Genomic DNA, 27,155 nt, shown 5'->3' with positions numbered 1-27,155 from the left:
ATTGACTGCTATAGGAGGAATATGAAACATGTAAGATGTTATGCATGTAACAAGTTTTAACATAAAGTAAGGGAATGTAGGAGCAAAATTCAAACTCCAAAGCAAGAGGATCATACATCATAACAATTCTAGGTATTGAAGAAGACAGAATTAGAGAAAGAATGATATGGCATAATTCAGTTAGCTGACATAACAGACACAAGGGAAATTGAAAGTGTAGACCTTCAGTATTCCAATTTGCATACGCAGATATTATGAAGATAAGTTGTGTATATACACGAGTTAGAGGCTGCAGAGTCACGTATATGGAGCTCTGAAGAAAAAGTAGTACTACAAACTCAGGAAATGGTTCGGTCATGGTATATGATGGTTTGCACAGGCTCAGGGGGAGCATATGCTTCGAATAATGCATTGTTGGCATTATGGTTAGAAGTCTTTGGTAATTATGCATTGACACATCTTGCTACTGATTGTTGATTGGCCAAGAGAATGGATTGCAGGTTATAGGTTTGGATGCTAGTAACATATGCTTATAGTGTAGATCATATGGTGTATGAAAATTACCGATGACTATCATGGTCTTGTTTAGACACGGAATGTGCTCAGGGGGAGCATGGATGGATTGGTACATCTTGGCATGTACAAAGGGGTAGCTTAATTAGAGATTTCAGCATGCACTCAGGGGGAGTATGGACATCATAATGCATATCAACGGAGAGAATATCTTGGTCTGCCATTTTCCCTTGATGTCAAAGGGGGAGTGTGACTTGGTGTGGATGTTTCCATCAAGTCCAAAGGGGGAGATTGTTGGCATTCTGATACAGGTATGATACATGTGTTGTCCTTGATGGAAACTCACTCAGATGACAGATCATAGTACAACTAGAATGATTAGAGAGGTATACGCAGGTTGAATGTGACAATAATGCATATACACGCAGGTTTACCTTATACCAAGTTGTGTATATGTACACATGCATGTTTACAGAAGGAAAGGCGTGTACATGTTGGGAATCTAAGTTTGGGTTAGTGGTATTTGGTCCATGGTGTTTGGCTCGAAGTGTGGACCCCAGGTATTGGGTCCAGGGTATTGGTTCTTCATGGTTTTGGACCATGGTATTGAGTAAGGCCTAAGAGTATATATAAGGAGAAGATCATTAGGCCAAGAGGGAGTAAGTGTGCAAGTGATGAATATCTGATGAAGTGTAATATCTAGTATGCTGGTTATGGGTTTGTGATGTTTTGCTTGATCTAAACCTAGGAGGAACCTATGTGGTTGATAAAGGTTGATGGACCGGGATCATGAAGACTAAAATGCATTATCATTATATGGTATGATCATGAATAGATCTAAATACTGATGCATGTTTTATCCTTTATATCTCATGTTCTGGGTATATCTGAAGTTGAAAATTGCAGCGAAGGTATAAGTAATTATTTTTAGATCTGTACGCGGGTTCTCTCTGGTGAAAGGACATATACAAGCTAGTTCGACGCATTCAAGTAGCGTATACAATATGAGATTTGATGTTTGAGGTTGCTGTTGGTTCTAGTGGTTCTTGCAGAGTTATGGGCTCTGCTCTGTGTTCTGGTGACTGTGTTTTGATGACAGGGTTTCAGTAATTCAGTTGTTGGGTGATTCAGAGTTAATAATTGTATTGCAGTGGTGATTGTTTTGTATTAATGGATCCAGTCTGAAAATTTATGAAACGTGGTCCTTGGAAGAAAAGAGAAGGTTGTAGCCTTCTATAGGTCAGCACCTACGTACTAGTACTTTAGCTAGTACAAGAGCTAAGGGGGTTGTAGCTTCCTTCCAGGAGAAGCTGGAGAATGAGAGAAGGTTTTAGCCTTCTATAGGTAGAAGCCTGCGTACTAGTATAAGACTGCACCAGTACAAAAATATTGTAAAAAGAAGTTTATTACTAAAAGAAGATAGAGACGAATTGTAGCAGGTGGTTTTCACCCACATTGGCTTTCCACCTTATATCATGGCATTCATGTGTGATTCTTATGTTTGATGATTTTTTCTATTTTATTGCACCTGTTTACTCTTCATATGGTTAATAATGTTGTGATGCACTCATTGAAGATCAACTAACTGAATCATAAGTTTACTAGATATACAGTAGTTGCATTAAACATAGTTGCATATACACGCGGGTATCCTTAACTGAAGTAGTGTATATGAATCTGATAATGGAAATGAAAAGATTATTGATTTGCTAATACTGATTCACCCCCCCTCCCTTTCAGTATTATTTCAAGCAGTAGAAAGTTACTTCGCCACAGTCTGGATTATGTTGAAGTTTGCAGAAACCACGACAAAAGATGGGATGTTCGCTATAGATTGGAAGGCATCAACTGTAATGGCCAACATATCCACATAATTAGAAGACTGTGGGAAGTTGTTAGATGAAAGTTTGCAGATTTTGAATTTGTTGTAGGAAGATCCAAATGTCCAGAAGTCACAGGAAGAGATGTAGTAGAAACAACAATAACTAGAAGAGATTCAGGACTCTACGAAGACCTTACCAATATCGTAGAGGCCTGTAAAGATCAATGAGAGTAAATTCCTCTAGAAGAACATTGAGGAACTAAAGAAGGAGGAGAATATTTTGATAGAGAGGATTCAACCTTGGCAGGATGGGCCCTCTAGTTATCGCAAGAAGTGGATGATAAGCTTTAGGAGCTTCGTCAAAACAAAAAATATTGGTACATAAGGTTGTAGAGCATGTTAGAGAGGCAATGTAATGTATTCCTGCGAAGTAAATGATGAATGCTAAGTATTAGAAAACATAAAAATACCACATCAAATCATCCCTCAAGGCTACAAAAACCTAGTTCTGTATAATCCCATAGTCACTTCGGGTGAGATTATGATATGCTTGTAGGTCGTTCCTGAAGGGGCCATTGGTTGATGGTTTTTTTTGGTGTGCAGTAAAAGAACAAAGCTAGGTAATAGGCAACCACAGTCCCACTCTCAAAATATTCTATGCAATATATTTTCTTTCATAGTGTCCACTATCTATGCTCTCATGAGCCTCTACTAAAGTCATCTATCTTTCATGTCCAGGAACATATTTGCGTAGTATCTCATATGGTCCCATATTATATAAGTGACCAAGTTATCTTCCTTAACCACTAATTATTTCTTTTACTGCGTAGTATAGTATGAAAGAGCCATTACTATGGTTAAAAACTGAATGATATCTATGAAATGTTCATTCCAAATCTAATTGCAAATAATTGCGCATCAGGGAGTTTATCCTCTATGTTGGTTGGTTCTTCCTTTGTTTCCAATCTTGACAAATGGTTGTGTCCTAAATTTACTCTCCCTGGTTTAACAATGATCTGAAATTCATATTCATGGAATAATAGTAACCATATGCAAATATTTCCTCCTAAGAATGGCTTATTAACCAAATACTTTAGTGCATAATGATCTGTAAACATTTTAAAGTGTGATCCTAGAAAATAGTGTCTAAACTTATGAAAAGCATATAACTTGGCGAGTCCTTCCCTTTTTGTAGTGGTGTAATTATTTTTCGATTTAGATAACTTTCTAATTGCAAAAGCTATAGGATGATCAATCTCTCTTGCACTAGGTTGTGCCAGTACTACTCTCAATGCCATACAAGAGGCATTCACGTGGACATGGAATTCCTTATTCCAATCAGAGAACACTAGTATAGTGCAACTACCATTTTTTTATTTCAATATGTTGAGGCTCTTCTGGCATTCTCCATTCAATTGAAAAGTTACATCCTTATTTAACAATTTTTCTATATGCATAGTGATCTTAGAATACCCCTTAATGAATTTCTTGTACTACATAGTATGTTCAAATGTACTACAAAGTTGTCTTACTCTCTTAGGTGGAGGCAAGTTCACAATTATCACAATATTAGCAGGCTACACCATTAGTCCTTGCTTACAAGCAATATTTCCCAACAATATGCCGAAAGGTACATAAAATATGCACTTATTTAGGTTCAAAGAGATTTGATATTGTCTACATGTGTCGAGCATAAGTCTTAAACTTCCAACATGTTTTCTTAACAATCCAAATACTGTCCAATCATCAAAATATACCTCTAAAAAATTGTGGATGTATTCCTTAAAAGCTGCAACCACCACCCTAGAAAATATAGCAGGGGCATTTTTTAATCCAAAAGGAATTATTGTGTATTGATATGAGCCCCATTCTGTAGAAAATGTGGTCTTATGCCGATATTCAGGTGAAATCCTAATTTTATGATAACCTAAAAATCCATCTGTAAATGAGTAAGATTCCTGGACTCCTACATTGTCTAGCACTTCATCTGTGAAAGGGGTAAGGAAAGGATCATGTAAACATGCGTCATTTAACTTTCTTAGATCAACACATATCCTAATCTCTCCTCGAGTCTTCTTCTCTTGCACTACCATATGACTCACCCATTCTACTTCTTCTATTGGTTCAATAATTATGGCTACTATCATCTTATCATGTCCTACCTTCACTTTTTCCTTATACTTCAGGTGGAGCTTGTAAGGTCTTTGTTTGACTAGATTCACATTAGGCTTAAGGGGAATCTTCATGACTCCCAGATTTCCTATTATACCCTTCATCTCTAAAAACTTGATGGGAAATAGTTCTTGATACTCATGAAGTAACTCTATAACTTTACTGACTATGTCTTCGTCCCAGTGGTCTCCTATTGTTGTAAACTTGGTTTCCTTCTCTTATCCTATATCCACCTTCTTAGTCTTCATTGGATTCGTTATGTCTGGTAGTAATAGCTCAGAACCTATTACTTCACAGTATCCTTATGCTTATAATATGTCGATGTTACGAGGATCTTCTTCTTCATATGTAGTAATGTTATAGCATTCCAGTCCATTTTCTATCTATGCAACCCAATCAGGTTGCTGGCATGTGAGTGGGGTCACATTCTCAAATATCTTCTTCTTGACTATCTAAAGGGCCAAATCTGTGCATAGGAAATATTATTCAAAGCTGAATTTTAATATGAAGCCATAAAGCATGTCTTCCCAGTTCATAGTACCATGTCAAAGCTCTGTTTCTAGGTACCAGTTCTTAAGGATTGTCTCTAGTGTATGACCAAATCCATGCACCCATTCTTGCTATGGAATATCCTTCCATGTTGTACTGCATAGCTGGATATGCTTCCTAGGATTAGTTTCACCATTATATTTTATCTCTATATCTATATTTATTTGTCCAAACCTTATCCACATTAACATTCAAAATTCCTGCTAACCTCCTATATTCTTCTTGTGTGAATTCCACCATCTAGCAGGCATAGCTTTTAGGGCTATATCCAAGGCTGGAAACCTTTGATTTTCGGGAACTTGTTCTTCATAATCATTAATAAAAATACTTACATCACCTAAGCCATCATAAGGAGGTAGGTTACATGCCCCAGATATCATGCAGTGAACTGATTTGGTAATTCTTGCACAACGCCTTATGGATACTTCATTGTTGTAGTGTTTTCTTCTCAAAGATGTACGAAAGAATCCACTTAATATTGTGGATGACAAACAATCTCAACAATATAAATGGATGCTAAACATTTTATATCTGTAGCAACTAATAGAAACAAAACCTACCAAAGTCTGGATCTATGCCACAATCATAGTTAAACAACAAAAAGAAAGAGTAATAACTCCAATCATCCAATGGAAACTAGATATACAAAGAATAGTTTATTATAACACTTGTGAAGGGAACAAATAAATGTTACTAGTCCCCCTCTATGGGATGGGTTCTTGGCTATCCTCAAACATCTTCATCTTGTGTAGAGTCTCTCTCCTCTATAATGTGTAAACCCAACAAAAAATATGTTGTGCGACAATGGAAATAATTAGAGTTACAACAGTGAGTGCAACCTTGAAAATAATCAAAAGTGAATAATGAATGGAAAACCCTTCTATTTAATGTTGAGTTATCCTCAAGTAATGAGCAATAATAAAATATTATTAATCCCATTCTTGGAATAACCACCTGGAATATTTTATTATATTTGGTTAGGAGGGAAAAAGTATTCAAATTTTTATTTAGAAATAATAAATAAATAAATGATTTATTTATCATCTCAAGGAATTAGTTAAGGAATAATAAATAATAAGGGTTTATTTAACTATTCCTAAGGGTTTTAGTCAAATTTAACAAAGAATAATAATTAATTAGTGATTATTTAATTATTCTTAGAGAAAAATAAGAATTAATGATTTATCTGTTTATTTCATGAGTGGGTCAAATATGACAAGGAATAATAATTGAACAATGGTTTAATTAATTATTCCTAGAGTAAAATCAAAGAATTAGTGATTTATTTAATTATTCTTCATGTGTTTAACTATAAATTACTTAACAAAGATGGTTTATTAAGTAATTTCTCACAGTGAAAGCAATTTTACTATGGCAAAATTGGCTTTACATGGTGTACTTCGATCCATCTAGTAAATTAGGCTAGATGATCATTTTTTTTGGTGATAAAAGATTACCCCCCAACTTACAAGTGTTAGGAGAAAAACATATGACCGAAGTACGTTGTAAAGACACAATCACTAGATAACATAGGGGAGTCAGAGAGAGAGAGAGATAGAGAGAGGGAGAGAGAGAGACAATGAAGCTGAATTGAAAGAGGATAGGGATAGGGGGGTGAGACTAATGCAAGTATCCTTTTATGTTGTGGTACTAGACCTTAATGAGGTGGGGGAGGCATACCCATACCCACAAAGTTAACTTAGTGCAAAAATAATGGTTCGCCCAGAAATATAAAACTGAGCAATGAAGTACATGATAAATGGTACGTGACATGCTGACATAACAGAGCCATGAAATAATCAATGTCTCCCATATACATAATTCACTTTGAAAAACATGAGCCAGGACTGAATACAATAATATCTGAATACATGAGATACAGAGGCCCTTCGCTAAAAAATGGGTGGGAGGGATGGTAGAAAAAACGAAGAAGCCTTGATGAACAAGGAAGGGATCTGCAAAACTGAATGGATCGTCTGGAGGAGACATGCATGTTATGAACAATGCAACTGGTAGGAACTGACCCCCATCAAATCCGCGGAACTGCATCTAAGGCTATAACGTAATAGGAATGCATCTAGGCATGTGGGGGCTTACCTGAAAGGCCAGCTCCTCATGACGTCTGAAACATCTCACACACACCTAGGAATCACTAGTACAATCTGTTGTATCACTGGACCATCAAGTGTGGAATCACGAACATGAAACAACCAAGTCAAAGGGAAATAATGAGACCCTCTACTCGATCTGAGGCGCCGAACAAAAATGGAACTAGAACCATGATACATCGCCCTCAATGCAATTATTCTAGAATAAATGAGCTGATGTCGACAGAATAGGGACCGTGATAGATGAGGCAATGAGGATCCTCAACTAAAGCATGAGGGAAAATAATAATGTGACTGATGGACTGATAGCAGGGATAATGGGAGAAATGGTACTGAGGGACAAACAAATGACTTCCCTTGTCATAGCATAAAGTGCATGGTTAACCTCACAGTGACTGACTCAACTTCAGAGGGGATGGGGGACAATATGACCGGAGGCCAAAATGCACAACACAGGATGAATGGTATGAAAATATGGATGGAATACTATGACATGATATAATGAGGCATGAAATAGGCTCCATGGATGCAAGGGTGACTCATCACAGACGCTCTGAATGAGGGTGACTCAATGACGTTGCCACATAGACTAGGCCTGGTGGGGACCATCAAAGCATGTGTAAATGATGGTTACTCATGAGAAAAGTCAACATATAGTACGACAAGTATTAAGAGGAGGTGGAACTCAAAGTACAAGTGTCTCTTTATGATGAAATTCAATTTTAAGAGGTGATGCAGTGAGCTTTCTTGGAAAAATAGCTTCATGGTGAAGTGTCAAATCATCAAATGAAATGATGCAACCTACCTAAATGCATGATAGAAATAAATACATGCAAATCAATGGGAAATTCTATGGGTAAAATTTCTTAAGGTAGAGTGCATTACGAGGATTGGGAAGGAGTTGGCCTTTGAAATCCTCTAGGAGATATGCCCCCTTACCTAAGTCCTTAAGAATGATTTAAGGTCCTAGCCATAATGATTCAAACTTCCCATGCTTGAGGGTATCATGGGTCTGGTCATACACCATAACAAGATCACCTTTGTGGAAGGAACTGGGGTTGACATTTAGGTCATATTGAGATTTTTTGTTCTTTTTGTCCGCTTCAATGGTTTGCAAAGAAACATGACAGTCTTCAGAGGCGCGTTCAAGCATGACAAGTCTTTGTTCTAATGGTTTGGTGTCAAGGAGAATTTTGATAGCTATGTGGAGGGAAGGGATCTCACATTCGATTGGCAAGACTTCCTCCTCGCCAAAGACAAGGTGGAAAGAAGTAAACCCGATGGTGGTTTTAATAGAAGTTCTATAGGCCCACAAAGCTGGGAAGAGCATAAGGTGCTAGTTGGTCTTATGCTTATTCACCATCCGCTGAAGCATCACCTTGAGAATCTTATTGACTGCTTCAACTTGTCCATTGCATTGGGGGTAATGAGATGATGAGTATTGATGATGAAAGCCGAATAGTGAGGATAGTTCACTCCATACCTCATCTTTAAAATATCGGCCATGGCCAGAGACCAATTGTTTTAGAACCTCGAATCGAGTGATAACATGGTTAAAAAAGAACAGGGTCACGGTAACCACCGTGTTATTAAACGTTGGAATGACCTCAACCCATTTGGTAAAATAATCGACCACCACGATAATATACTTATGGTTATTAACAGATGATGGTCGACACTCCATAAATTCAATGACGTGTTTACAGAAAGGACCAACAACGATGATAGGATGGAGGGGAGCTAGAGGGGTTCCTTCCTTTATGGAAAAATGTTGGCAATTAGGGCAGTGTTTGGCTGCTTCAATGAAATCAGTTAAGAGAAAAGGCCAAAATTAACCAGCATGCATGACTTTTTGGGCAGTGGCCATACTAGAGAGGTGACCAACACTAGTGCCACTGTGATAGACATTTAGCACTTGCTCTGCTCAGGATGGGTGAGGCAATGACAAAGGATAGAATCCACACTGTGATGATAAAGGTCGTTGATCAGGGGCTCATGTCCCAAGTGTCGAAAAATGCTCAAAAATGGAAGTGCTCAGAACAAGTTCGAACTTGAACGACCGGATAGGTCTCATCCTCCTGATTCCAAAGTCGTGAATGGTTTGAAAAATGGTCTCCGTATGCAAACGTTATGCCAATTTGAAACTCTCCCAATAACCTTCAATTTTGTAAATTTGTATATAAAAAAAATGAAAGAGAATATTCCATTCAGGGCAGCCAATAAAAGAGCGCCACGTGGCAAGCTAGAGGCTGTCATGTGGCCCCAAGGTGGACAATGGAATGGCATTAATTTTTTTTTTTTTGCAATTCAGTTGGTCGAACACACAACCAAGCCACAAACAGTTCAGAGCTTTACCATTAGCCCACAGCGGCAATTCTTAAACTGTCAGGGAAAACATTTATGATAAAGTGGTATGCCGTCAGCAGTCATGGGAAGACCACCAGTGTCTACCCGCTGGCAGTCCCCCATGTGAATAGTCATCCCTAAGTGTCGGCAGTAAAAATGCCAGAGACCCTGCCACGTCACCAGTCTGGGCATGAAATCCGAGGTGCTAAACCGCCCATGTGACCGCATTAAAAACAACTTCAGTTAACCCGACGGTAATGGTCCATTTGGTGGTAGGTTTGGTGACAGCACCAATTTTGGCTGTCCGACCATCTTTGGCAGGCCTAACTGGTAGCTAACTAAAGTTAACTAGAGTTAAATCAGGGGAAACTGGCAATCTGAGTAAATGTGCCATAACTTTTGCTAGGAAAGGCCTTTTGAGGCAATTTTTTTTTTGACTAATCAGAAGATTTCAGATCTATTGGGATAGGTTCTAGAGCAATCAGAAGTTGTTTGCAGGTGATTTTGATCCGTGGAAGTTCTAGGATCCACCAAGGCCTATCATTGTCAGAGCTATATTGGGTTGCAGGTACCCATTGGATGAGAACCAGTGGTCATTCATGACTAATTTGAGCTTTCTGAATCCATTTTTACAGTCCATTTCACCTTTTAAGGCTTTTTTTTCCACTGTACAACCATTTTGAGCTTTTAATCAAACCAAGGACATGCCCATTTGGGAGCCTTGGACCCAACAGATGTAGCCCAGGAGGGGTGAACTGCTTGAGTTTTCTTTCAGAACAAATCTATTTTAGTATGTTAAACATAAAACTAAATTAATCCTCTTACACATAAAAGGGTTTAAAACTGCATCAAAACTCATTTGTTTTTAACTACAAGACTTGTACATCATTTGCACAAGTATATTTAATGAACTGAATACCTTGCTAAGCATTTACAAGTAGTTTCATATTTAGATCGAGTTGGTATCAGAGTTGAGTTGTTGTTTCTCCATATTAAAAGTAGTCAAATAAACTATAGACAGAGATTGAAATGAGCCAGGAAGCTTTCGAAATGCTCTTGTTATACAATTGCAAAGTAGATAAACACTCTTTCAGTCAATATCTGGTTTAGTTTATCTTTTGGTTATTTTTGTGGAAGGATATTTTGGTTGTTTTTCAAATTTTGATGCTTACCAGGGTGAAGCTTCAGAGAGGGGAAGGACAGCTTACTAGAGAACGAGATAATCCTCAGTCAAGGAGGGCTAGGGTGCCATTATCTCCACCTTATGATTCACCCTCAATAGCCTTGGAAGAAGCTTAAAGAATGTCTAAAAAGGAAGGAGAAGTTCCTGCAGACATGGATCCAAGAGAAGAATAAAGAGTCTTCAGAAAGGCTTTCTTGGACTTGACCAAAATGGTGAGGAAATTGTACCAGGAAAGAAATGATAGACTGGTTGGTGAAGGGTCTAAACATCCAAATGAAGGAGAGTGCTCTTTAGGAGGTAAGAAGAATGATGATCATTCAAAGAAAAGACATGGAGGAAATGGTGATCCACCACCCCCATCGTCACCTTCTTCCTCTTCATCCTCATCTTCTACTTTAGTAAATAAACCTCATAAGCATAAATCCTCTAGAAAATTAAATTTTTGAAGCTTGATGTTAAATTCAAATTACCTATGTTTAATGGTGAAGTCAATGCAAAAAAACTTGACAACTGGATCAAACAGTTGGAAGTTTATTTGAGGATTTAGAACATGCAAGATGATGCCACAAAGATTCAGTTGGCTTCTCTGAGAATGGATGGAGTAGCATTGGTTTGGTGGGAGGCCAAAACCAAAGAGGAAATCAAGAAATTTGGTAAGGTTACCTTAACTTGGGCTGAATTTATTTTAGCCATTAAGAAGAAATTTTATCCTCTTGCTCACATGAAGAAAGCCATCATGAACTGGAAAAACTTTAGACAACTGAAGGGTCAAAATATCCAAGACTACACCAAAGAATTCAGGAGAAGAGCACTCTTGTTAGGGGTAGATTCACAGACCCAGGAAATCTTACTGAAATACATAGGTGGTTTGCATATCTACCTTAGACATACTATCCTAATGTTCAATCCTACTAGCCTGGAAAAAGTTTGTGTTCAAGCTACCCATTTAGAGGCTAGGGGAAAACACGTTTGAAGAGGGTAGAAACAAGCCCCTCAAGGGGAAAAACAAAGAGAAAACCTCCAAGGGAAAGGGAAAAAGAATGCATCTGTCAAACAAGAGAGTGAGAAAGTGATCTGTAAACACTGTTCTAGAGCAGGCCATGAAGAGAAAAACTATTGGAAACTTCATGCTAAAAAAAGAACCAATTTAACAAACGCAAAGGGAAATAGAAAACTGCAACTACTACATCTACACCACAAGATTTAGGGGATGATTTAGGTGATGAAACCAAATTTACAGCTATGGGTTTGAAAAAATTGAAGGGAAAAGAAATTGAAACTCAAGCCAACACTAGTACTTCAAACTGTCATGTACAAGCTCCTAATGAGGAAGAAATAATTGAACTGTTTCATGTGAGGGTAGTTTCAAAACATACTAAGATTGACACACTCTTTGATAGTGGGTCAAAAGAAAATCTTATATCAGAAGACTTGGTCAAGAAGCTTAAACTTGAGACCATTCCACATCCAAAGCCTTATCCACTTGGATGGATTTGCAAGGATGAAAATTTACAAGTCTCAAGAAAGTGTTTGCAATTATTGCACACTTTATTGACACGGTTGAATTTGATGTAGTACCACTTGACATTTCAAGTATTTTTTTAGGAATTCCTTACTTGTTTGATAGGAAAGTGATCTTCCATCACCATGAAAACAAATATCATCTTTTCAAAGATGGCAAGGAGTTCATTGTTAGAGCTCACAGCAAGAAGACAAATGTAGCGATGGTGAATATAGGACAGGTAAAAAGGTTAGTCAATTCAAGTAATAATTTTGTTATTCTTATGATCAAGCCTAAGGTTGATGTGAATCATGTGTCATTTGACAATTGTGATCCCAAACTTAAATCAGATTTATATTATGTATTTGATGCACATGATGAGATGTTTCAAGAACCAACAGGTTTGCCTCCTAAGAGGGAGATTCAGCGTGAAATCCATTTTCATCCCGATTGTCCTCCTATAAACATAGGCATGTATCACATGTCTATCATGGAGAATGCTGAAATCAAGAAGAAAATCAAAGACTTATTGGACAAGGGTTTCATAAAGCCAAGTACTTCGCCATTTCGGTCACTGATTGTGTTGATTCCAAAGAAAGATGGCACTTGGCGCATGTGTGTGGACTTCAGGGCATTGAACAATGTAATGGTAAAGAATTGTTACCCACTCCCAAGGATAGATGTTTTGTTAGACCAGCTAAAAGATGCTCGATATTTCACTAAGTTAGACTTGCGCAGTGGATATCATCAACTTAGAATTGAAGAAAGTGACATTTGGAAGATAGCCTTTAAAACCAAAAAAGGACTCTTTGAGTGCCTTGTGATGCCATTTGGTTTGTGCAATGCACCTGCAACTTTCATGTGGGTAATGGATGATGTCATGCATCCTTTTCATAATGATTTAGTTATTGTCTACTTAGATGACACCTTAATTTTCAGCAAGCCTAGAGAAGATCATGTCATGCATGTTAGGAAAGTACTTGATTTTTTGAAGAATCAATTATTTCTTAAAATGTCAAAATGTAAATTTGGAAAGATTTCTTTGGTTTATTTGGGATACATAGTAGGAGGCGGTGCTTTGAGAATTGATCCTGCTAAGATTGAGGCTATTTTGAATTGGCATACTCCCAAATCCATTACAGAGGTAAGAAGTTTTTTCAGTGCAACTCAATATTGGAGGAAGTTCATCTCTAACTTCTCTTCTATAGTAGCTCCTATGCATGCAATGACAAGTGTGAAGCGTGCTTTCCAATGGGGAGGCAAGAAGCAGAAAGCTTTCGAATATTTGAAGGAGAAGATTAGTTCAGATCCGGTCCTTGCATTACAAGACTTAAGATAGCCATTTGAGATTCAAACCGATGCTAGTGATTACGTCATGGGTGCAGTTCTTCTACAGCATGGTAAGACTATTGCATTTCATTCTGAGACTTTTAATGGTGTTGTTGTAAACTATCCTACATATGATAAGGAGTTGTATGAGTCGGTACAAACCGTCAAAAAGTGGAAAAACTATTTGATGGCAAAGAAATAGTTATACATACCAACCATCAGCCCTTACAGTACTTGCAATCACAAAGCAAGTTACAGCAACCATGACACTTCAGATGGATGGGCTTCTTGCAACAGTTTCACTTGGTAATAAGGTACAAGAAAGGTGTTTTTATTTAGCTTCCATCTATAGATGATTTCTTGCCAAAATTTTTAGATGAGCTGAAAGAAGATGTTGTCCTTGATAGAAGGACACACACTTTAAGGAGGGGAAATGTTGATTATGTTCGGGTTGGTCTCAAAGGCAGAAAATCGAACAAGGAAAAGTGGATGGAGGTGGAAAGAGTGAGGGAGTTGTACCCTCACCTTTTTAATAGGTAATTGATGGCTTTTGGTGTCTAAAAGCTTCCCAATGGGGAGGCGTGATTAGGAGCTCATGTCCCAAGTGTCGAAAAATGCTCAAAAATGGAAGTGCTCAGAACTGGTTTGAACCTAAACGACCGAATAGGTCTCGTCCTTCTGATTCCAGTGCCATGAACACATCAAAAAATGGTCTCCGTATGCAGAAGTTATACTAATTTGAAAATCGCCTAATAACCTTCAATTTTGTAAATTTGTATATAAAAAAAAAATTGAAGAGAATATTCCATTCAGGGTAGCCAATAGAAGGGTGCCACATGGCAAGCCCGGAGGCCACCATGTGGCCCCAAGGTGGACAATGGAATGGCATTAAAATTTGTTTGCATTTCGGTGGGTCGAACACACAACCAAGCCACAAACAGTTCAAAGCTTTATCATTAGCCCATGGTGGCAGTTCTTAAATGGTCAGGGAAAACATTTATGATAAATTGGTATGCCATCAGCGGTTGGGGGAAGACCGCCAGTGGGTAGCTGCTAGTGGTCCCCCATGTGATCAATAAGCCCTAACCGCTAGCAGTAAAACCACCGTAGACCCTGCCACATCACTAGTCTCGGCATGAAATCTGAGGTGGTAAACCACCCATGTGACCACATTAAAAACAACTACAGTTAACCCAGCGGTAATGGCCCGTTTAATAGGAGGTTTGGCAGTGGTGACAATTTTGGCAGTCCGACCATCCTTCGCGGGCCTAACTAGCAGCTAACTAAAGTTAACTGGAGTTAAATTAGGGGAAACTAGTAGTATGAGTAAATGTGCCATAACTTTGGCTAGGGAAGGCCTTTTGAGGTGATTTTTTTATTTTTATTTTGATTAATCAGAGGATTGCAGAGCCATTAGGACAGGTTTCAGAGCAATTAGAGGTCATTTTCAGGTGATTTTTCTCCTTGATGTTTTAGGAGCCACCATGGCCTAGCATTGTGTGAGCTGTATTGGGTTTTAGGTACCCATTGGATGAGAACTAGTAGTCATTCCTGACTGAGTTGAGCATTTTGAATCCATTTTTATAGTCCATTTCCCCTGTTAAGGATTTTTTTCCATTGTACAACTATTTTGAGCTTTTAATCAAATCAAGGGCATGCCCATTTGGGAGCCTTGGACCCAACAGATGTAGCCGAGGAGGGGTGAATTGCTTCATCATATGTTGTTGTATATGTGGTTGAGTTTTCTTTTAGAACAAATCCATTTTAGTATGCTAAATATAAAAATGAATTAATCCTCTTACACATAAAAGGGTTAAAAACTACATCAAAACTCATTTGTTTTTAACTGCAAGACCTGTACATCATTTGCACAAGTATATTTATTGAATTGAATACCTTGCTAACAATTTACAAGTAGTTTCATATTTAGATCAGTCGTCACTGATGAGGAGGTAGTGAGGGGCCTAGTATTGAATCCATCGTTAATCATCATGGGTAAGATGGGGGGCAAACGTTTTTGTTCATAAATATGTGATAATATCTCTATACCAAGGATCGCTTTAATTGATGACAAACAAGTGTTCATTCGGGAGCTCATTGTTAACCAACAGGTCACATGCACTAGTGGGTAATTCAGAAATGAGTTTGGCGAGGGCCAAACCTTTCTTACTCTTAGGTGTAACAAACTTGAGATCAAATTCTTGGAGGATGATGATCCAATGTGCATACTTCCCATTGATGAATCTTCGACTCAATAGGAAGTTCATGGGGTTGGATTTTGTCACGACCCTAATGGTATGCGTGAGGATATAGTGACAAATATTTTGGACAAAGAACACGATAGCCAGTTACAACTTCTCTTGATGAGAGTAGTTCAGAGGGGGACCTACTAAGTTCTTACTGAAATAGTAGATAACATGCTCATTTCGATCATCATCTTCTTGAATAAGGACCTCGATGACCAAATGGGTAGAAGCTAAAATGTACAAGATGAAATCCTTGGTGAAGTCGGGGGGATTGATCAATTGTGTGAAGGTAAGAGCATGCTTCAGGGCATCAAAATATTGTTGAGATTGGTCATCCCAAAAAAGTGGAATGGTGGAGTGAAGGAGTCTGAGAAAACCATGTACGATGGTCTCATAGTTAGGCATGAACCTATGAAGGAAGTTAGCTTTGCCTTGAAATCTTTGTAATTGGTGCAAGGTACGGGGAGGTGGAAGCTCAAGAATGGATTGAACTTTCAAGGGGTCAAGAGTGATACCATATTTCAACACAATGAAGCTTAACATGTGGTCGATAGGGAACACAAAAGACACATTTTCACTGATTAAGACGAATGTTGTACTTGCGACATCAGAGAAAAATGGTGTGAAAATCATGAATATGTTGCACTCGAGACCTAGAACAATTGGTGAGATCGTCAAGGTAAGCAAGGATAAGGTGCACCATGCCATGAAAATAGTATGACATGGCCCTCTGAAATGTGGCTCCAACATATTTTAAGCTGAATAACATGACCTGATATGCAATGGTTCCCCATGGACTAATGAACAATGTCTTTAACTCATCGACATGATGGATACTGATCTAGTTGTACCCGAAGAATCCATCCAGAAAGGATAGAACCTTGTGCCCTGCACACTCATCAATGATCTAGTCAATAAAGGGTGTGGGAAAGTTGTCTTTGGGACAAGCTTTGTTCAAGTTGCAAAAATTCATGTAGACACGAATGGTGCCTTGCTTCTTGAGAACAGGAACCGGGTTGGATACCCATGTGGTGTACTCAATGGGATAGATGAAATTAGGCTACTTGAGCTTGTCGATTTCAACTTTTATGGCCTCATGTCAAGAAGGCTAGATGGGTCTCAACTTCTGATGGACAAGAGTGGCATCGGGCCATGTGTCGATATGGTGTTCAATAATGGCAGGATCAAGTCTAGGCATCTCAGAATAGGACAAGGTGAAAACATCACAGAATTCTTTGAAGAGCTTGGTGTAAGATTATATTTCTTCTGGGGTGCACTGTTCCCCCAAGGTAATGTTTTCTTTGACCCCTGGTTTATCTGAAATGCTGATTTTGATAGTAGGAGAAAGGTTTTCCATGTTGCCTTATTTGAAAGCATTTGGGGTAAGTAAGGGATTTCGAAACCAATCGAATTCAGTGTGGATGAAGTCTTTTGATTCCAAAACATACTGGTCATGGGACTACTGTGCCAGGAAGTATGCACGATGGTGCATGTCATCTCAAGGGTAATCAGGGGTAGACATAGCTTCCATGATGTTCTCATCAGACTGGAAGATGGGTGGATAGGGGAAACTATTAGAAAATTATATATTACAAAGCAATGGAACACATAGAATATTGCATAAATATAAACACAGAAAACACATAAAACCAAAGAGACACATATATACGTGGTTCACCCAGTTTGGTCTATGTCCACCCCGAACAAACAATCCTTCCTTTCTATTATCCAGCAAAAATGAAGAGACACAACCTACACCAGATCCGCTGTAATATCCTCTGTTTTCTCTCATAGTCTCACCTCTCTGTTTCTCGCTCGAAGAATACACATCTATTACGCAACCTCAATAAAATGCCCTCATACAAAGAGAGGGGGTTCCTTCTAGGGCAAAAAACCCTAAACTAAACATAAGTTCTACTGTCAGATGATATGCCTAAGGAACAACCCAGTTTGAATAGAAATTACTATACTTTTACAAGGCAATTTTACATATGTTTTTAGCTTCGGGGGCGTTGCCCCCCAAACCCTCGCTGGGGTACCACTGGCCCTCGGACCCCCTAGTCGGGGGGGATCGGTCCTCCCGAACCCCCGCGGGGGGGACAAGGTCCCCCTCGCACCCCCCCCGCATGGAGGGGTGTACAAACTTCCTTGGGTATACATCTGGCTGAAACAAAGACCTCTAAATAATCATGCTCCACACCCAACAATCTCCCACTTGGAAAATGATTGTAGCAACTCCATTGCTGCTTCATTTGCAAGAAAATGACTCCTCTTTGGACCTGGCTATTTCTCATCTTCATCATCATCCTTGAAGACCAATTGAAACTGAGCATATTCTCAGTTTCTCCCTGGTTACAACTTTTGTTAGCATATCTGCAAGATTCTGGCTAGTGTGTATCTCTTCTAGCTTCAACTTTCCATCTTCCAACACCGATCCTATGAAATGGTACTTGAGCTGTATGTGTTTAGTCCTGGAATGAAATGTTGATTTATTTGCAAGATGAATGGTACTTTAGCTATCACTGTATAATGTGCCCATATCATGCTTCTTACCCAATTTACCCATAAACCTTTATAACCAAATCATTTCTTTACTAGCCTTTGTGGCAATAACATACTCTGCTTCTGTTGTTGAAAGTACAACAACGCTTTGAATTTTTGAAGCCCAACTAATAGCTGTTCCACCTATAGTAAATACATATCCTGTAGTGCTCCTCCTGTTATCCCTGTCACCTGCCATATCTGCATCAACATATCCCTATAGAGAAATGTCTGAACCACCAAAGCATAATGCTTGATTTGTGGTACCTTTCAAATATATGAGAATCCATTTCACTACCATCCAATGTTCCTTTCCTGGATTTTTCATGTACCTGCTTACAACTCCCACTGCATGTGCAATATCAGGCGTTGTGCAGACCATTGCATACATTAAGCTTCCAACTGTTGATGCATATGGAACTTTAGACATATAATCCATGTCTTCTTGGGTCTTTAGGCACATTTCCTTACTAAGTTTGAAATGGCTAGCAAAAGGTGTACTAGCTGGTTTTGCATTGTGCATATTAAATCTTTTCAACACCTTTTGTATGTACTCATTCTGAGACAATGTTAATTTGCGATTTTTCTTGTCTCTAGTTATTCTCATACCAAGGATATGTTTTGCAACTCCCAAATCCTTCATTGCAAATGAATTTTCCAATTTTCTTTTGAGCACATTTATTTCCTGCATGTTAGACCCTACAACAAGCATGTCCTCCACATACAATAACAATATAATATAGCTGCCATCATTTTGCTTTTTCAGATAAACACAATGATCAGAGTGACATCTAGTATAACCTTGTTCAAACATAAACTTGTCAAATTTTAGATGCCACTTCCTTGGAACCTGTTTTAAGCCATACAAGCTCTTCTTAAACCTACACACTAGTTTTTCCTTCCCTTTTACCTCATATCCTTGTGGCTACTACATATATATCTCTTCCTCCAAATCTCCATGGAGAAAGGTTGTCTTTACATCTAACTGCTCAAGATGCAAATCTTCAACTGCTACTAGACTTAAAATAGTTCTGATTGAAGTCATTTTAACAACAGGAGAAAATATTTCATCAAAATCAATACCTTTCTTCTGTGCAAACCCCTTCACCACAAGTCTAGCTTTGTACCTTTGTTTTCCTCCATCTTCTTCCTTTAGCCTGTAAACCCATTTATTCTTCAATGTAGTTTTTCTTACAGGCAACCTTACTAAGTCCCAAGTCTGGTTATGCATTGAGTCCATCTCTTCTTCCATGTCTATCTCCCACTTCTTCCTGCTTTCAACCTGCATTGCTTCTTCATAACATTCATGTTCACTAGAATCAGTCAACAATAAATAATATAATGAAGGAGAGTATCGTTCAGGGGGTATACTTATCCTAGTAAATCTTCTAACACCACTTTCAAGTGTTTGGGGTGCATGTTGCTGTTGTTGTGGTTGTTGATTATTATTATTTTCAGGCACCTTTACTTTTTCAGTGATCTCATCAAGAACTGTGTATTCCTTGTTTTATTTTTTTCCTGCAATTGATTCTTATACAAGACCTTTTCATTGAATATTACATCTCTGCTCCTAATGATTTTGTGATTTTCATAATCGTATAAGTGATAACCAAAATCATTAACACCATATCCAATAAAGGTACATTTCTTTGATTTTGCCTCAAGCTTTGTTCTATTTTCTTTATTAATATGGACAAAGGCCTCACAACCAAAAGGCTTTAAAAAAGAGTAGTTTACCCTTTTACCTATCCATGCTTCCTCTGGAACACCACCATCCAAGGAACTTGAAGGCCCTTTGTTTATTAGATAAACAACAGTATCTACAACATCTGCGAAAAATTGTAAAGGCAATCCTGCATGCAATCTCATGCACCTTGTACGCTCCATGATTGTTCTGTTCAACCTTTTTGACACACCATTTTATTTTGGTGTTCTTGGAACTGTCTTCTCTCTATGAATTCCATGCTTTGAAAAGTACCTATCAAACTCTTTACTGCACTATTCACCTCCATTTTCTGATCTGAGACACTTCAATTTCTTTCCTGTCTCAATCTCAACCAAAGCTTTCCATTTCTTTAAAGTATCAAATACATCAGATTTATTCTTAATACAATAGATCCAAGTTTTTCTAGTTGCATCATCAATAAAAGTAACATAATAACAAGAGCCACCGAGAGATGATACCTGAGTAGGTCCCCATACATCTTTATGCATAAGCTCTAATTTTTTGCTCTTATTTTCTTTCCCAACTCTAAGGAATCTGACTCTCTTCTGTTTTCCATAAATGCAATTCTCACAGAAGTACAAATCAACATTCTTCAAACCCGGCAACAAATTCCTTGAGTGAAGAATCTTCATCCGCTTCTCACTCACGTGTCCGAGCCTATGATGCCATAATGCTTCATCTGCTCCTTTGGAAGTTAAAGCATTAACAGAGTAAGAAATACCATTGCATAAATACAATGCACCAACCTTTTCGCCTTTTGTTATTACCAGGGCTCCTTTGGTGACCTTCCAAGATTTATCTGTGAAAGTTGTCACACAACCATCAATGCCTAACTGCCTTGTTGAAATCAAATTTTTCTTCAGATCTGGAGCATGCCTTACCTTCTTTAGTAGCCATTGGTTTCCATTCTGTTGTTTTACAAGAACCTTACCCATTCGAAAATTTTACAAGGTTTATCATAACCCAAATGGAATTGTCCAAAATCTCCTTGAACATAGTCATGAAAATATTTCTTATCAGGTGTGGCATGGAATGAGGCCCCTGAATCTACCACCCAGGAATCAATAATATTTTCAAAAGAAAGAATCAAAGCATCTTGTAACACCTCACCTGTCACATTTTCTTCATGATTGTTTTCTTGATGTGCATCTCCTTCTTTTCCCTTCCGAGTTCTACAATCTTTCTTTAGGTTTCCTCTCTTTCCACATTTCTAGCACACTATCCCTGATCTGGACTTGGATCTGCCTTTCCTTGATTTACTGCAATATCCTGAGCTCTTTCATCTTTCCATTTTTCTTCCTTTAGACTCTGCACTTAAAGCATTACTCGATTTCTCACCGGAGCTTTTCCGTCGCATTTCCTCGCTAAGGATAGCACCGAAAACATCATCAAACTTTAAAGTAGTAGATCCAGAAATAGAGTTACTAATGGCCATTACTAAACCATTCCAACTTTCTGGCAATGAGCACAAGAATAATAGAGCTCTAACTTCATCATCAAAGTTTACTCGTACAGAACTTAACTGACTTATAATAGTATTAAAATCATTTAAATGGTCTGCAATAGATCCACCTTCTGACATCTTCATATTAAATAACTGTTTCATAAGAAATACCTTGTTTGAGGCCGAGGGATTTTCATATAGTTTCACCAACGCCTTAATCAAACCCTCTGTCATTGTTTCCTTCGAAATGTTGAAGGCGACTGACGCTACGAGGCACAACCGTACTGTTCCGAGTGCCTTTCTATCGAGAAGGTTCCATTCTTCATCTGTCATACCCATCGACATCTTTGTTTTTGCGCCCAATGGTAGGTACAGATCTTTGTAATACAAATAATCTTCCATCTGCATATTCCACAGCAAGAAGTTTTGGCTGTTAAATTTCTCAACCCTAAACTTACCATCTTCTGCCATTTCTCCCACTCAAACCAGGAACCCTTCTCTCCTGCAAGTTTGTCAGCCAAATAGACCTTCGGCTCTATGCCAGTTGTTAGAAAATTATATATTACAAAGCAATGGAAGACATAGAATATTGCATAAATATAAACATAGAAAATGCATAAAACTAGAGAGACACAGATATATGTGGTTCACCCAGTTTGGGCTACGTCCACCCTGAACAACCAGTCCTTCCTTTCTATTATCCAACAAAAATGAAGATACACAACCTACAGCAGATCCGCTGTAATATCCTCTGTTTTCTCTCACAGTCTCACATCTCTATTTCTCGCTCGGAGAATACACATCTATTACACATCCTCAATACAGTGCCCTCATACAAAGAGAGGGGGTTCCTTCTAGGGTAAAAACCCTAAACTAAACATAAGTTATACTGTCAGATCATCTGCCTAATGAACGACCTAGATTGGATAGAAATTACTATACTTTTACAAGGCAATTTTACATCTATTTTTAGCTTCAGGGGTGCTGGCCCCGAAACCCCTGCCGGGGGACCGCTGGCCCTCGGACCCCCCAACCAGGGGGGATCAGTCCCCCTGAACCCCCACGGGGGGGACAAGTCACCCACGCACCCCCCCGCGTGGAGGGGTGTATAAACTTCCTCGGGTATACATTTGGCTGAAACAAAGACCTCTAAATAATCATGCTCCACACCCAACAGAAACTGATTACATGATGTGTCAGCATTACCTCAAGCACCAACCTGAGAAAGAAGGTTCACATACACATCATATTGAATGGTAGATGATGAGATGGTAGATGTCAGATATACAGATGTTGAGACCTGGGATTCTTTCGAAAAAGGTTTGATATAAGTGCATGTAGAAACCTCAGAAGGGTTTTCCTATGAGGAACTCAAGGATGATGAAAGGTAAATGATATGGCTTGTGGAGTCTGTCATCTCAACATCGGGAGGAAGGATCATGATGGTGGGACTAGAGCCTCCTTGTTCTGGTTGACTAATGTTACCAAAATCCATGGGTGGAGGAGTAGATGATCCACTATGAGTAGCCTCGTATTTGCGAAGCGCCCCAAGGCAATCACGAAATTCATCGAGACGAAGGCAACAATGGGTATAGTAATGATGATGATCACACAAGGCACAAGGTTGATTTGTGTGCAATGTTTTGAGTTTCTTGGGTGGTCTCGGTAAGTTAACATGGACTTCTAGAATATTTGGCTCAGGGAACGCTTCATGAACCAAAGGTTTAAGTTGAGGAAGTTCAGAACAATTATTGGTGGTGTGCCCAAGCACTTTACACAAAGTGCAGGGAGGTGACGAATTTGGGGCTTTAGGAGTTGGAGGAGCTTGGGGAGCCTTTTCCTTAGGTTCTTTCCTCTTATATTTGCCCCGATGTCCTGATGATTTCATATCAGGTCGGGGTTCCATGTTGACGTTGTGATGGAACTGAAGCAGTGGTAGGGGCTATGGGGACTGGCTGAACTGGGGTCAAAGCATGATAAGGTCTTAGCTGACCAGGTAGGATTTTTGTAGGGGGATAGATGTACCATAATGGGATCCCTAGAGTCATGTTAGGAAGGACCAACGAAGCCATGATAGGGACAAAAAATACTCCAAGAGGGGGAATAAAAAACGTATCTAGCCTGTAGGGTAAAGTCCTGGCGGAATAGCTCCTGGATGGTTGAGACCTAGAGGAATAGTTCCTATTAGAAGCATAGGAGAGGCACCCACAAATGGAGGAGGTCATAGGGGGGTGGATCCATATGGATCAGTTGGAATGGAAATAATTGGGTGCTGAGGAGATGGTTTTTAATCGGATGTACCAAACTGTTTAAGGGAAGCCCGTGATTCTTGTTAGGCTCTGAGATGGGAGGGGGAGGAATAGGTAAAGAACCCAAAAATGAGGAATATTTATATACTCTGAGTGAAACATCGATAAGAGGAGTTGTAGACTATTTATTAGACATCGATGAGATAATGAACTTGGGAGAGGTCACGAATGTCGACTCGTAGTAAGTTAACTGATCGATGGTGACGATCTTCCCTTCATGGGGAAATAACATGTTGTGGAACATTGTGGATGCGACGATTGACATGGCATATGTGTAACTACAACCTAAGAGAATGTTGTAATCCAAAGGGGCATCAATGAATTCAATGTTGACATGAACAGTCTTGCTCGTAAGGGTCACTGGACAGTTGTGTTACATGCTAAGACACTAGGATGAGTGTCCATCGCAAGCACGCAAAGTGATGGTGGAGGGGGATAACTCTGGTGACTTGAGTTGTTTCCAGTGGCATCGGACATCATACAGGTGGATGCACCTTGGTTAATAATGCATCGAGAGATGATGGCATTACGGACTCGGACTGGTATCTAGAAAGCAATGGATGAAGGAAATGGGGGATGTTCTGTTGTATCTACTAGGAAGACAATCAAAGGATTGTTAGAAGGATCTTCTACACCCAAGGTAGTTAGTAGAGCGTTCTTTTGAGATGGGCATTACTGGAGCACTTCCAGCGTCAACATTGCAATAGGTGATTGTTCCAAGTCATCTACTATATTGTATGTATGGGCAGCTTAGCTAGAAGTCGCATTACAGCCTAATGGTCCCTTTTGGATCTTAAGAGTGGCCTCGAATTTAGGTTGAGGGATCTGTAACGGACCATTTTGTGTCATAAGACGCTCAACATATGCTTTGGTTTTGGACTCAGTGGTGGACGAATTTGATGGCTTGTCATATTGACGTGACTGAGTTTACAGGTTGATATCGGATAGATTAACCTCATCAGAATTCATCATAAGGATATGGTAGTCACCAAGACTAGAAGGTTGGGGGGATGGGCTGCTTGACCTAGCTGAGGTTGAGCAACAACAAATCCTTGCTGAGGGAAAGGATTTGTGAGCATTTCTTGTTGAGATGGCGCATGATTATGAGGTTATTGTTGGCCTGTAGAAGCTACTTGAGCTTCCCACATTTGGCACATCTGGGGTAAGATAGGACACTCATGTGTATAATGGCCATGTACACCACAACATGCACAAGGCTTTTTCATAGAATAACCTTGTTCTACTTGGGATGGATGACGTGTTTCTTGTTGTTGGTGTTAGGCTAGTTCCCCTGGGGTTCACTAGGTTGATTACCTTGATTACCTTGGTTACCTTTGTTACCCTTCCACTTATTCTCTTTCTTCAAATTTTGGGGATTGATTGCACTCTACTACGTAAAAGCCTAACCCTGGGGGGGTGGTGGTAGCTAGGGTTGAGGATGCATGGGAGGCTACGACAATAATTCTTGAGGGGCTGGAGCAATCGACTGTGCATAAGGAGGATATATAGTTGGTAGATAGGTTGGGGCCCTAAAAACATGTTGCTAGTAGGAGGGAATAAGTGTTGGAGGAACTGGTGCCCCCCCTTGTGGATAGCCATAACATTGATGAGTATATGATGAAGGGTGTGAAAGGGTTCCAATGATACCTTTGATGATGTGAGATGCCCCTAGTGCATTGGCACCTCCAAGATGAGGGAGGTCTGGAATGACGATATAAACATAAACAAATTGTGCATAAATCAAGTCATATCTCAGGGAAGTTTGGAGAGCTTCTTCCTTGATTTGAGGAAAATGGGACATGACATATTTTCCAATGGGTGCTAAAAGGCTCATAAGAAACCAATCTAGATAGACACATTCTTCAAAGGGTGGGGCATGACATGTGATCCTCCTTCTACGCCACTCTTGAACATGGTCAAAAAGGTGAGTGGTGGAGGACTAACAGAATGAGGTCAATAGCTTTGTACCAGTGTTGTACCACAGAGATATTTGGAAATATGAAAGGGACACTTTAGCAAGCGTTGTGAAAATAGAATGAGATGCGATGGGCTGGTCTACATACCATTTTGTAGCATTTCTAGTGAGCGTGCGTTGGAATAACCAGAGATGAAGGGAGTCATCGGTAATGGATTTGGATGAACACCACATGTGGAAGAATCGTATGTGGTTGGTAGGATCCTCTCGATCATTACCCTCAAACTTTGGGATGTCTAATGGAAGCTTAGTCGACATAGAATGCCAACCAGCATCATGGTGTATGGGGTCATTTATCAACTAGTTAAAATCTGGTAGACTTAACCCAACCATAAAGGGGAGCATGGGGGCTACCAAAACAGTTCTTGAGACTCTTCCACTTGATATGACCACTAGGATAGAACTGGAGCCAAAACCAGTTTAGGTTCCTGCACTAGCTGTGGGTCTAGACACGGTGATGATATGCAATGAAGGAGGCTTAGACTAAGATGAGGAATCACGTGAAGCAGTAGAAGATTCGGTGTGGGGACTCAGAGGGATATGAACTCGAACCCGGAGGGGGGGAAGGGGGGGGGGGGGGGGTAATATGCCCAAGTGGAAACTGGGGGTGAAGACCTAATAGTCTCCGCGACAAATGCCTTGGTGGCGTAATGGTGGTAAGACACACGTAACACTAAAATGGTGAGGGAGATCAACAACATGCCTTTGTCTCGACAAGGGGAGATAAATTTATTAGGTTAAGTCTTCGCTTGGTGGTGTAAACCAAACGCCCTTGAATTAAGGTGTGTTTGTGTGTGAAAGTGCATTTATTGATTAATCTGAGATCGAGTTTGTAAAAAAGAAAAAAAATTGCTGAAAATAAACTAAAATTAATGACATAAAATGAAGAGAAAAATAATTAACTAACCCCCACCCAAACTGAGTTTGCAAACAATGTGCTAGTTGGTGGCTAAATCGATGGAAAATACACTAAAATAGTTAAGATATCTAGATTTTTGTGTGACCGAGATCAAGTGAAACTATGCTACTATAAAGTGGTGCAGCAACAAAAAAAATCCAAAAGGGAAGATTGCTACAAAAACATAGGGAGATGGGTGAAACACCTAGGGAAACCGATGGGACCCTAAGGCCAATGACCAAACAAGTTTAAATTTGAAACTATGGGTGATGAAAAGCTAGCTTTACCGATGTAGAAATTTTGAATAATATAACACTTATTCACAGAGATTATCTTGATTATACACTATTTGTGGAATGCATGCATAATACATAACCTCCTCTACCATTGATCATCAATTTACAGAATTAAGAAACAATCACATGCGCACATTGAAACATCAATCACACATATCAACATAATATGTAATGGGGAAAGCATACAGATGAAAGCC

The sequence above is a fragment of the Pinus tabuliformis genome, chromosome 1_1 (genome assembly GCF_031772625.1).
Source record: "Pinus tabuliformis cultivar Carrire ecotype Pingquan chromosome 1_1, CPIR1, whole genome shotgun sequence".
NCBI classification, from domain to species: domain Eukaryota; kingdom Viridiplantae; phylum Streptophyta; class Pinopsida; order Pinales; family Pinaceae; genus Pinus; species Pinus tabuliformis.
Note: the sequence above shows the minus strand (reverse complement) of the source record.